Genomic DNA, 13,598 nt, shown 5'->3' on the forward strand with positions numbered 1-13,598 from the left:
TGCGGACCCGATATGCCGATTACATCCCTTCCTAAAATGACTTCGGGTCCGGGATGTCGGGGTTATCGCGACCTCTTGCGATGCGATAGTTCTGCGGACCCGACGACCCTCTATACTCTGCTTCTTAATGATTTCGGGTCCGGATTTTCGGCAGGTTCGCATCGGTAGTTTTGTAATACAAAGGGTCTGCGGACCCGACACACCTTTAGGTTATGTTTTATAATATTTCGGCTCCAATTATCGGCGATGTCACATATCGATTCCCCTGATCCTTCCGACGCGATCGCTCCGATATGCCGATTGCCGATTAGATCTCCGCCGTCCATTATTCCTTCAGATAAGACGGTCAACGCTAAGTCGCATATCGCGTCCACTGCACTGTTGCTCCGTTCTATGACAAGGAACGCGGACCCGACACCTCCTTATACTCCTTCCTAACTTAATTTCGGCTCCGGGTTCTTCGGCGATTTCGCTGATCGCTACCTTCGAAATGATACAAGTCCTCCGCGGACCCAATATGCTTTCTATTTTGCTTGATAAGAGTTTCGGCTCTGGGTCCTTCGGCGATTTCGCTGATCGCTACCTCCGAAATGATACAAGTCCTCCGCGGACCCGATATGCTTTCTATTTTGCTTGATAAGAGTTTCGGCTCCGGATTTCGCTGCTTGCACCTTGAACAGTTCCGACGACTCCAAGGGACTTTCGCCGATGCGATAAGGATTCTCTGCTCCTCTGCGATTTCTTCTGGACCGTTGATCTGGCAGATCAAACGGCTCCTATGTATTCTCCCGCTTTGATGAAAGTTTGGCTTTAAACACAACTATATATATATGAAGTATTGTCTTCGATATGGCTCCTCTGCTCTGACACTCCTTCGATATGGCATATATATATGCTCTATTCCATTTGCTCTGTTTGCTCCTATAGCTCCGCTAACTCTGTCTGCTCCATTGCTCCTCTTCTTTGGCATATATGTATGGTCTATAAGTATGGCTCCGATAGCTCCTCCGATGGCTCTGTGTGCACCTCCTCTTTGGCATATACCGATGGCTCTATATATATTTCTCCTCTTGGCTCCTCTTGCTCCATCTGCTCCTCTCGGTCCATTTGCTCCATTTGCTCCGATATGCCTGTTTTACAGGCAGCGTTCCTCTTGCTTTGACATGGCTCTTCCATGGCTTGGTGGCTCTGTCTGCTCCTCTCGTCTCCATCTACTCTTGGCTTGGCAGTGTCTTTCAAAGACCACCTCCTTGCATATATGTCTGTTTCCGCATATATATATGATATATATATATATATATATATATATATGGCTCGGCTATCTTGATGGCCTTTGCTCCTGTCTCTTCATGAATCTACTCTACATCCCCTTGGCTTCATGTCATCCTCTAGTATCCAGAATATTGCCATATTGACATCAATGACAACCTAGTTCAACATCACTTTTATCTATTTCCTTTTCTAATTGTTATATATAAGGCCAAAAGGCAAACTACACGACTAGTTCAGAAATTCACAGTTCATAATTATTCTTTTAGACATATAATATTGTTACTTTGGTGATGCTATAACTCTGTTATCCATATTAATGAAGAAGACTGCGTTGAAATCATAATTATATTCTGAGTATCTCATAGCGGAGACTTCTGGTGACTTTGGGCGCATTCAAGAGAAGATCTACTACTTCACCTGTGCTATAATCTTTCAATTTTATTCTTTACTATTTGTTAATGTTAAGTTAATATTATTTTGATTATCATGAGGATTTTCGATTTGATTTTCTTTGTTGTTCATTCAAGATTCAAATTTAGCTGTGTTTTATTTATGAGTAATGATTTTGGTTGGATTGGTTAAGTTAGTTCTAGCATTAGATTGCTGATTCATTCCAAGTAATGTTATCATAGATTTCAGAGATAGAATTGATCACTTTCTGCAATATGGTTATTTGCTGTTCAATTATCATTTGATGTTCAATTTTCGTAGTCTCTTTAATAATTGAGTGAGTTAGTTTCAATTCCATTGAAGGCTGCGAAGTGTGATTCATTATAGTTGTATTCAGATTCATTTGCTTTCATGATAGGTTAAGTAGAATTGCAAAGTATGTTATGAGTTTCTTTCAGAATTTATTTGGATTGAGTTTGAAAAGATAGTCATTAGCAATTGAAACGATTTGTTATTAGTTAACCTCAGAATTCACTGCATATATAGTGCTGACACTCTTGAAATAAAAAGACTTGCCTTGGGTTGACAATTAATATAGGAATTAAGATTGCCAGTAAAAAAAGACATCTTAGTGCACCAACATTTTGGCCTCGTTACCGGGGAGAGTGTTTCAAAGTGATTTTCTTTGTATCTTGCTACAAAAGAATTGGGTTTTAAAAATGGGAGGTAAGAACCCGCATACCTAGCAAGTAAAGTGCTTGCTTACCAGCGTGCTTTTCAACAAAAGCTTAGAGGTTAAATAGGAAGAGGTTTTTATGAATGACTAGGAATAGAAATATAGAAAACGATTAGAACCCCCCACCTAAATCCAAAAAACCCAAGGGATCGGTGGACCTTGGGAGAATGAACTTTATAGACGAAATTGTAAGAAAAGAAGAGTCTCAAGAATTAGTAGGATTCCAGGCTATATCTGGAAAAATTCCTACTGTAATCCCTCAAGCAGTAGGCTCACCATCTGCAGCTTACACTGAGATTCAAAGCCAAATTGGAGGATCTGAGCAGAGTCTTTAGGTTACAACAAATTTACATTCTGATCCTCTACAAGAGGGAAAGTCATGTAACTTAAGAGAAGGAGAGGGAGAAACTAGTGGAACTGCTAAGGCAAGACCTCAACTATCGGAACAAGGGTCTCCTGTGATCCCAGATCTAGGCAGTGCTGCAAAGCCAACCCGGATTGCTAATCCTCCACTTACTCAAAAAGCACCCCTTAAAATCCCTGAAGGATATTGGCACATCTTTGACCAAATGGAAAATCAACCACCTTAAGTTTAAACCTCGACGTTGGAATACCCCATAGTTTACCAAGTAGCTAATGCCCCCATGAAGGCTATTCCTCTGCAAAGCATCCAAAATTTTCATGGGATGATCAAATAGGATTCGGATGCCTTCCTGTTTGAATTTGATGTCCTCTGCAGAGGGTATGACTACACCAATGACCCTAAAAAGCTAAAACTGTTCCCTTCTACATTGAAAGGAGCAACTTTAAGATGGTTCATGGGTCTAGGTGGACGTACTATTAATTCTTGGGATGATATGAAGACTTCTTTCCTCACAAGATACTAGGACTTTTGCAAGACTAGGGATTTAAAAGATGAAATCTTTAAGATGGCTGCAAAGGATAATAAAACTATAGAAGAATACGTCAAATGGTTTCATTATAACTGTTGATCTAGATTATCATTAATGTCAATATGAAGCCAAGGAGAAGCAGAGCAGACTTGTGAAGAATAGGAGCAAAGCCACTGGAAAGAGGATCGCATCAATGTAGGAACATAAGAAGAGGTCATTGGAAGCCACGAGAAACAAATAGAAACACATATCGGAGGTGCATAAGCGGAGGAGCCATATCAGGAGTATCGCATGAAATATATGCCCAAGAAAGAGCAAAGAGGAAGAACTATCAGAATTATCGCATATTCCAGGAGTATCGCATAATGGAGGACAATTATAAACTGTGAAAAATCCTTAAAGAAATGTATTACAGACCCAAAAGGCAAGTCAAATTCTAGTTACACTAAGAAACAACAAAAACATAGTCCAAATTTGAAATCTGGACCTGAAATTTTATAGACGGGACCCTATACCCTTATCGGGCCCAGAAGGAATATTAGATCGACGCATTGAATTGATGGGAATGGGATTTGTAATAGAGCGATAGTGATATGCGATTAAATCGCAATCATCGGATCGGAAGTTAGATCGACGGTCCCGATGGGATCGCTAATCTCTTTTCGGGGAGGTCAAAGGCTAGCGAAAATGGAATGCCGATACGCTGATAGGCGATAATGCGATATCACCGATAAGCCGATCGATGATCGGAGAACGCAGAAATCGGAGCAGCGATGTGTGATTTGAAGGAGCGGACCCAATGAAGGCATTAAAACTACGATTGCGATAATAACACGGCCCCGACTACATCATTGCAATACAAGTTATTATATTATCGCATCTGTTGCATATCACATATATTGTAAAGCGCCAATTACGATAAATTTGTGGAGGAGCGAACCCAATGAAGTTATAGATGCTGGCGTAATGCATTTGAAGTCTGGCCTTAAGCATTTGGGTGGTTTTTTTCCGTGTATTCCTGTGTATTCAAATAAATGTGTTGCCCAGGGTTTTTTTAGGCCAAACGCATAAATAAAAGCTTCCAATAGTTTAGTGGGCCTAAACCAATGTGATTGCGATTGCGGGATTACTATTGTATATAAAAAAGGGGGGGCTTCTCTGATATAGTCATTTCTTTAATATGCAACTTTATTATTATTCAGCCTCTTTTCCACATTAACATGTCCTCTATGTATTGATGGATAATTTTAAGAGACAGAGGAAGCCAAAACGTGAGCGCAGAGGAAGCTGAAAGGTCAAGCGAGCATTGAGGAAGCCGAAGAGCTAGCGGAGAAAGGAAGCCAAAGGCCAGGGGTGTCAGGAATATAAAACAGAGAACAAGGAATGATGAGGGTTACTGGAAAAACCGTAAGAAACAGAGGAAGTCGAAGTTGTGGCAGAGGAGGAAGAAGCAGGAAGATAGAAGTAGTCACAGGTCCAACAGGTTTGGGAGTGGAGAATTACAACCAAACAGATCCAGACAGTCTACAACAGAGGGTTGGAGCCCTTGAGATTGGTGCCTCAGAACTAAAAGGATTGGTGTCCTGGGAGTTCGTGCTCCTAAATTCAAGGTTGGTGCCTTGTCAAGACAAAGTTGGTGCTCTGGAGGTTGTAGCCTCACAAAGAGTCCAAGTTGGTGTTTGGAAACTGATTGAAACCATATATATGTATATATATTGTATTTGATTTATTGCAAAGATCACATTAATAAAAGCATCTATTTCTGTTATCTACTTCTGTGTTCCAAATATGAATGTTTTAACTGATAAAATTAATAATTGAAAATAAATACTGACTCACCCCCCCAGTATTTCCAACAATTGGTATCAGAACGGGATTCTTCATATCAGCCTAAAAACTTGAAGAAGGATTCTTAGTCATGACGAGAAATCAAGAAGTGTCAGGAAGACCTCCTCTATTCGATGGCACAAACTTTGATTTCTAGAAAAAGAGAATGTCCTACTACCTAATGTCCCTTGGACCTAAAATTTGGCATTCAGTCTTAAATGAGTACATAGCTCCTTCCACTCTTCCAATAGATCAAGATGATAGGAAAGTCTACGTTGCAAATGCAAAAGCCTTAAACTCCATCACGAGTGGAATCACTGATTTTGAATTTACAAAAGTCATGAATTGTAACTCTGCCAAAGAAGTATGGGATAAGCTAATTAGCTTATACGACAGGGACTCCAAAGTCAAGAAGGCAAAGCTTCAAACTCGTAGAAGGCAATTTGAAAGTCTGAAAATGGATGATGAAGAAGATATTGCATCATACTTTCTTCGAGTAGCTAAAGTGGTCAACTCTCTTAAAGGTTTGGACGAAAACATTGAAGAAAGTACCATTGTTCAAAAGGTCTTAATATTTCTCCTAGACAGATTTGACTCCAAAATAAGCGCCATAGAAGAAATAAAGGATCTAGACACTCTCAATATGGATGAACTCCATGGAATCCTCACTGTCTATGAGATGAGAAAAGGTTTCCCAAGTTACAAAGATGCAACATTCAAGGCCTCAAAATAAAAAAAGGGGAAATATAGGAATGTCAGAAGTGATGACTCTGATGTTGAATCCAAATTGGCACAAATTGTACTAAAAGGTAAATACCCTCTTATTTGTTTCAATTGTGGAAAATAGTTCATTATGCTGCAAAATGTCCTCACAAGCATGATAGTGATAATGAAGAAAATACTAAAAGGATGGTATACAAAATGAAATGTTTCAATAAGAAGAATTTCCTCTTTAAGCAAGATGAATCTGATGAAGATGAATTTATAGTCATAAAAAGGAAATCAACTAATCAGTTCCCTCACCACAAAGGAGGTAATGAAGAATCAGATGAAGAAAATGACATGCTGGAAGCCAAGAAGTATTATTCATGGCATTCACAAATGATGATGACTCAGGGCTAGAAGGAAATGCAGATGAATTATTAATAAGTTCCATTGAAGAAAATGAGAAATTACGGAATAAAATCATTTATCTCAAGGTAGAAAACAAGGAAACAAAAAGAAGGGAAGATCTCTTGAATAATAAGCTAAAAGAAAAAGAAGAAGCTTGCAAAGAACGTGAAGCTGAAATAATATCTCTGAGGAAGGAATTGGAGCAAGTTAAAAAGGGTTGGAAAAGCTCTCAAATACTTGACACTATCCTATATAATCAAAAACCTCAACATGATAAATTTGGAATAGGTTTTAAAGGAGAATCATCAAGCACGAAAGAATAATGCGAAAATCTATGCATTTACTTTCCAGCAACCCAAAGGAAGAAAGATTATTTCATCAAAGGCTCATCCCAGATTCAAAGAATGAAGAGAGAGTAACTCCAGGGAAAAATGTTCATTCGAATCATGGACGCTACAACAAATACAAAACAATGTTTCATCAAAGGCCCATCTCAAAATCAAAGAATGAAGCGGGAGTAACTCCAAGGCAGAATGTTGATTCAAATCATGGCTATTACAATAGGTACAAAACTATGTTTTTTGGGCATTGTTTCTATTGTAAAAATTTTGGTCATCAAGCTAGACATTGCATGGCTCTTAATAATGACACACCAAAACTGAAGGATCAAATAAACAAACCATATGGCCCCAAAGAGAAAGGACAAATCAAGACCTATAATTCTTTTGATTCCTTGGCCAAATTTTATCTGATTTGCTCATTATGTAATAATAATGGACATAATGAACAAAATTTCCCACTCAAAAGAGGAAAAGCAAGAAGTGAGAATCCCAACACGGATAAATGTGGCCTAGCTCTATGTGCTCAAAATAATGAAAATCATTGGTTTGTGGATAGTGGGTGCTCCAGACACATGACAGGGGACAAAAGGAAGTTTGTCTCATTGAACAAAAAGGAAGGAAATGTATCCTTTGGAAGTGGATCTGCCAAAATTTCTGGAAAAGGAAAATCTCAAAATTCTTTGCTAGTAGACGGGCTCAAACACAACCTCCTAAGTGTTAGCCAAATCTGTGATCAAGGACATAATGTCGTATTTAGCACCAAAGACTATGAAATAAGGAACTCTTCCTCAGGGGAACTTGTGTCGAAAGGGATTAGAACACCAGAAAACATCTATATTCTGAACAAGATTCAAGAAGATAAATGCTACTTAAGTCAAATAGATGAAATTTGGTTGTGGCACAAACGACTTGGACACACAAGCTTCGATAACTTGATCAATATCAGCAAGATTAAAGCAATATGAGACATCCCAAGGTTATTCAAACCAAATCAAGGAATATGTGGTCCATGTCAACATGGAAAGCAAACCAGAACCAACCACAATACCAAGGGATTTTCTACATCGAAGCCTTTGGACATCATTCATGCTGATTTATGTGGACCAACTAGAACTCCAACACTCCAAGGAGAAATGTACTTTTCTTTATTTGTTGATTACTATACTAGAATGATGTGCATATATTTTATAAAATATAAATCCGAAGAATTTGAGTGTTTTAAGAATCTTAAAGCTCTTGTAGAACATGAAAAAGACTCAAAGATTAAGTGTCTCAGAACAGACAGAGGGGGAAAATTCACATCAAATTTTTTTGATGAATTCTGTAAAATACATGGAATTAAAAGAGAACTCTCTGCTGCCAAAACACCTAAGCAAAATGGGGTAGTTGAAAGAAGAAACATAACAGTTCAATAAATTGCAAGAACAATGTTAATAGCAGCTGACTTACAGCCAAAATTCTAGAGAGAAGCAGTCGGGACAACTGTCTATATATTGAATCTCAATTAAGACGAAATAATGAAAAGACTCCTTATGAATTATGGAAAGGAAGACCTACTTCAATAAAATACTCCAATATTTTTGGAAGCAAGTGATTCATAAAAATCAATGATGGCTCATCAGGAAAGTTTGATTCTCGAGTTGATGAAGGGATATTTCTTGGATATTCTACACAGAGAAAAGCCTACAAGTGCTACAATAATCAACTACGGAAAATAGTGGAAAGAATTGATGTAAAGATTGATGAAGAACTTCCAGAAAGAGAAATTGAAGAACATGAAGTTGATCCTCTCATTGAAGAAGAAGAACCTGAAGAAGAAGAAATATATCAAGAAAAACCCAAGGAAAAAGAACCATCTCAAACCCCTTCAAAGATGAAGTTTCTCCAAAAATATCACCCAGAAGAGCAGATTATTAGCAATGTAGATGAAGGGACGTAGACACGAAGAAGAATGACAAGTACACTAAGGAAAAATCATGTTTCTCTTCTATCCGTGATAGAACCAGAAACATTTACTCAAGCAAGTAAGGATCCTCATTGGGTAAAAGCCATGGAAGAAGAAATGTCTCAAATTGAGAAGAATGAGACATGGGAGCTGGTACCTCGTCCAAAGGACAAAAACATAATAGGAACCAAGTGGGTATTAAAAAAAAATGAATGAAGATGGACAAATCATTAGAAACAAGACAAGGATTGTTTGTAAAGGATATTCACAAGTTGAAGGAATTAACTTTGAAGAAACATTTGCACCAGTAGCTCGTATGGAAGCTACCAGGATGTTCTTGGCATTTGCTTTCTCAAAAGGATTCAAAATCTATCAATAGACGTAAAATCAACATTTCTGAATGGGGAACTCAAGGAAGAAGTCTACATGGAGCAACCAGAAGTGTTTAATCTAACAGAAGGAAAAGACTTTGTTTGTAAGTTTAAAAAGGCATTATATGGGTTGAAACAAGCTCCTAGAGCTTGGTACTCAAGATTGGATCACCATCTACAACAACAAGGCTTCAAGAAGGGGGTGGCATGAAGTAATCTCTACATAAAGACGGATGATGATAAGTTACTAGTCACACTTGTTTATGTTGATGATCTGATTTTTGCTAGTAATAATGATGAGATGAGCCATGAATTTTCTCAAAACATGTCAAAAGAGTTCAAGATGTCAATGATAGGAGAGTTATCTCACTTCCTTGGACTACAAGTATCTCAAACTACGACTGATCTGTTTATATCTCAAGCCAAATATCTTAAAGACATGCTTAAGATATATGGAATGGAAGACTGTGCACCCATGAGCACACCTATGACCAAAAATTGCAAATTGAGCAAAAATGACGACCCCCCTCTGGTAGATGCAACTCATTACAGGTCAATAATTGGAGCCCTTCTGTACTTAACTGCTACAAGACCCGACATTATGCAAGCATTAGGAATGGTGGGAAGATTTCAATCAGCTCCTAAACAATCCCATCTGTTGGCTGTAAAAAGAATTTTCAGATAACTGAAAGGAACTTCTGATTTCGGTCTTTGGTACCCTAAGAGCTCAACTCTTATTGTGATTGTATACACTGATGTTGATTGGGCTGGAAGTGTCAATGATACAAAAAGTACTAGTGGAAATGCATTCTTCCTAGGAGACTGTTTAGTATCTTGGCTCAGTAAAAAACAAACATCCATATCACTATCTATAGTTGAAGTTGAGTATATATCTGCTGCAGATTGTTGTAATCAAATACAATGGATGAAGGAAGCTCTAAAAGATGTCAACATCAGCACAAATCAACCAATTACCATATATTGTGATAACACAAGTGCAATCAGCCTCAACAAAAATCCAGTGATGCACTCAAAGACCAAACATATACCAATCAAGTATCATTTCCTTCGTGAACAAGTAGTTGAACAAAACGTCACCTTGGAATATATCAATACTAAGGAGTAGATAGCTGATATTTTCACAAAACCTCTTCCTTGAGAAGCCTTCGAACATCTTCGTCAAAACATGGGGGTTATCTCTTTAGCATCACTTAAGTTGATTCATAAATATGGTGCAGGACAGGGGGAGCAGTTCGACAGGGGGAGTCCTGGTGCACTCCTTTGCCACTGATGTCAAAGGGGGAGAGAAGAAGAATATTGCCATCAATGACAAAGGGGGAGATTGTTGATCTAGATTGTCATTAACGTTAATATGAAGCCAAGGAGAAGTAGAGTAGACTTGTGAAGAACAGGAGCAAAGCCACTAGAAAGAGGATCTCATCAGTGAAGGAAGATAAGAAGAGGTCATTGGAAGCCATGAGAAACAAAGAGAAACACATACCAGAGGTGCATAAGCAGAGGAGCATAGATAGTGTTAGCAGAGGAGCCATATCGGGAGTACTGCATGAAATATATGCCCAAGAAAGAGCAAAGAGGAAGAACTACCGGAAGTATTGCAAATTCCAAGGGTATAGCATAATGGAGGACAGTTATAAACCGTGAAAAATCCTTAAAGAAATGTATTATGGACCCAAAAGGAAAGTCGAATTCCAGTTACACTAAGAAACAACAAAAACATAGTTTGAATTTGAAATTCGGACTTGAAATTTTATAGATGGGACCCTATACCCTTATCAGGCTTGGAAGGCATATCGGATCGGCGCATTGAACTGATCGGAATGGGCTTTGTAATAGAGCGATAACGATATGCGATTAAATCGCAACCATCAGATCGGAAGTCAGATCGATGATCCCAATGGGATCGCTAATCGCATTTCGGGGAGGTCAAAGGCTGGTGACAATGGAACGACGATGTGTCAATGGGCGATAATGTGATATTGCCGATAAGCCAATCAACGATCGGAGAACGCAGAAATCGGAGCAGCAGTGTGTAAGATTTGAAGGAGTGAACCCGACGGAGGCATTAAAACTGCGATTGCGATAATACAACGGACCTGACTACACCATTGCAATATAAGATAATATATTATCACATCCATCACATATCGCATACATTGTAAAGCCTTGCCACATTATAAAGCGCCAATTGTGATAAAGTTGTGGAGGAGCGGACCCGATGAATTTATAGATGCGAGCGTAATGCATTTGAAGTCTGGCCTTAAGCGTTCGGGCGGGTTTTTTATGTGTATTCTTGTGTATTCAAATAAATGTGTTGCCTAGGGTTTTTTAAGGCCAAACACATAAATAAAAGCTTTCGATATTTTAGTGAGCCTGAACTGTTGCGATTGCGATTACGGGATTACTATTGTATATTAAAAAAAAGGGGGGCTTCTCTGATATAGTCATTTATTTAATATGCAACATTATTATTATTCGGCCTCTTTTCCACATTAACATGTCTTGTATGTATTGATGGATTTGAAGAGACAGAGGAAGATGAAGAGTGAGCGCAGAGGAAGCTGAAAAGTCAAGTGAGCGTTGAGGAAGCTGAAGAGCCAGTGGAGAAAGGAAGCCAAAGGCCAAGGGTGTCAGGAATATAAAACAGAGAACAAGGAATGATGAGGGTTACTGGAAAAGCTGTAAGAAATAGAGGAAGACGAAGTTCTGGTAGAGGAGGAAGAAGCAGGAAGACAGAAGTAGTCATAGTTCCAGCAGGTTTGGGAGTAGAGAATTACAACCAAACAGATCCAGACAGTCTACAACAGAGGGTTGGAGCCATTGAGGTTGGTGCCTCATAACTAAAAGGATTGGTGTCCTAGGAGTTGGTGCTCCTAAATTCAAGGTTGGTGCCTTGACAAGACAAAGTTGGTGCTCTGAAGGTTGGAGCCTCACAAAGAGTCCAAGTTGGTGCTTGGCAACTGATTGAAACCATATATATGTATATATATTGTATTTGATTTATTGCAAAGACCACATTAATAAAAGCATCTATTTCTGTTATCTACTTCTGTGTTCCAAATATGAATGTTTTAACTGATAAATTTAATAATTGAAAAGAAATACTGATTCATCCCCCCCTTAGTATTTCCAACAATAACTTGCAAAGATATCTACACACCACCTTACTAAAAGAAGTCCTAAGAGCTATCTTAATTAAAGGAATGAAAGAAGAGTGGATAGAAACTCTAAAATTAATGGGGAAAGGGGATATTTCTCAAGAAGATTATGATGAAATCATTCGCTTGTATATCAGTGTTGTGGGGGAAAGTATCCAACTCGGAATGACCCTAACCCACTCTAAGGGTGACAGTTCCTTAGCAACAACTGAAAGCAAAGCTATCTAAAGTTACTTCTTTATGACATGCAAGAGATAAAAGGAAGAGATCCACTTACCGATGTCTTGTGCAAATGGTCGATCCAATCTCCTCTATTTGCCGCTTGCTCCCAGCTCCAAGTCTTTTCACGGGCCCAGCTACACGAGATCCTACAAACAAGACAAAGAAAGGAAACTACAAGAAGCATGCATTCATAACTGATTCAAGGATTAGCATAAATCAAATACGCAAGTAAGACAAAACATCATTGAAATACATGCGAATAGAAGAACCTCAAATGCTTTATTAATATATGGAAGTAAGGTTCAGGCGGTGATACAACCATGAGAGGTCCAATCCAACATCACCTTCCCGACGGAGAGAAATCTCTTCTTCACCTCCCTCAAGCAATCACCCAATGCTCACAACTGTAAACCAACAGCAATCCTTTGCACTAAATTCCGCCCTCCAGATCCCATGGGATGAGATCCTTATATAGAGTTTTGGAGTGAAGATAAGTCAGCTTGATGTGTGACTTGTTGTCCTCTTCAACTCCAGTTGTTCTTCAGTCCTTCACTCGGAGTTTCTACCTTCCACTTGGAGTTTTAGAAGCTCTTAACTCATCATTAGGCGAATCTTCTGATCCAAGTGTCATTTTGGAAGCTTCCTGGGCACTGGCACATTGAGAAAAGATTCCTCCACATGTCAAAGTACGCCCAGCGCAGGTAGCCTTTGTTGCACTTGCTATGCAGCGCAGGTAGCCTTTGTTGCACTTGCTATGCAGCGCAGATGCTTAGTGGAGCAGCTGCTTTGATCCAAAATTGACCTGTTTTTGAGTATTTTTCAGTGGAGAACTGATTTGCAGTGCTGTGGTTTGCTGACCTTGTTCCTCTAAGGGTAAGAACAACATGTTTAGGGACTTTGGATCCCTCAGATTATTGACATTTCATGCTCTATGTTGTAAGGCACAAAAATGTCTATAACAGTTTCCCCCTAAAGTATGAGGTCGTTTATCGGGTGAAATGCTTTATTAGGAGGATCCGAAGTTCATTCAATCGTCGGGATGTGACCTGTAACAAAATACAATACAATACATTATCTTTTCATACTTTCTTTTCATGATCTAGCTGATGCGGGCATTTCCCATGCTCAACTTTATAAATACATTTGCTGTACATAAACAGACGATCGTCTGATAATAGACTGATAATTCTCTGCTTTTAATTATCATCCTTTTAGTAGGATGATCATCTGCTGCACATGTTTATGTTTTTATCTCCTGAATATATATCGCAGCGCGGATGGATGAAACTAGATCCGGGGTCTTCAAACTTGT

Source organism: Pinus tabuliformis, chromosome 6 (genome assembly GCF_031772625.1).
Source record: "Pinus tabuliformis cultivar Carrire ecotype Pingquan chromosome 6, CPIR1, whole genome shotgun sequence".
NCBI classification, from domain to species: Eukaryota; Viridiplantae; Streptophyta; class Pinopsida; order Pinales; family Pinaceae; genus Pinus; species Pinus tabuliformis.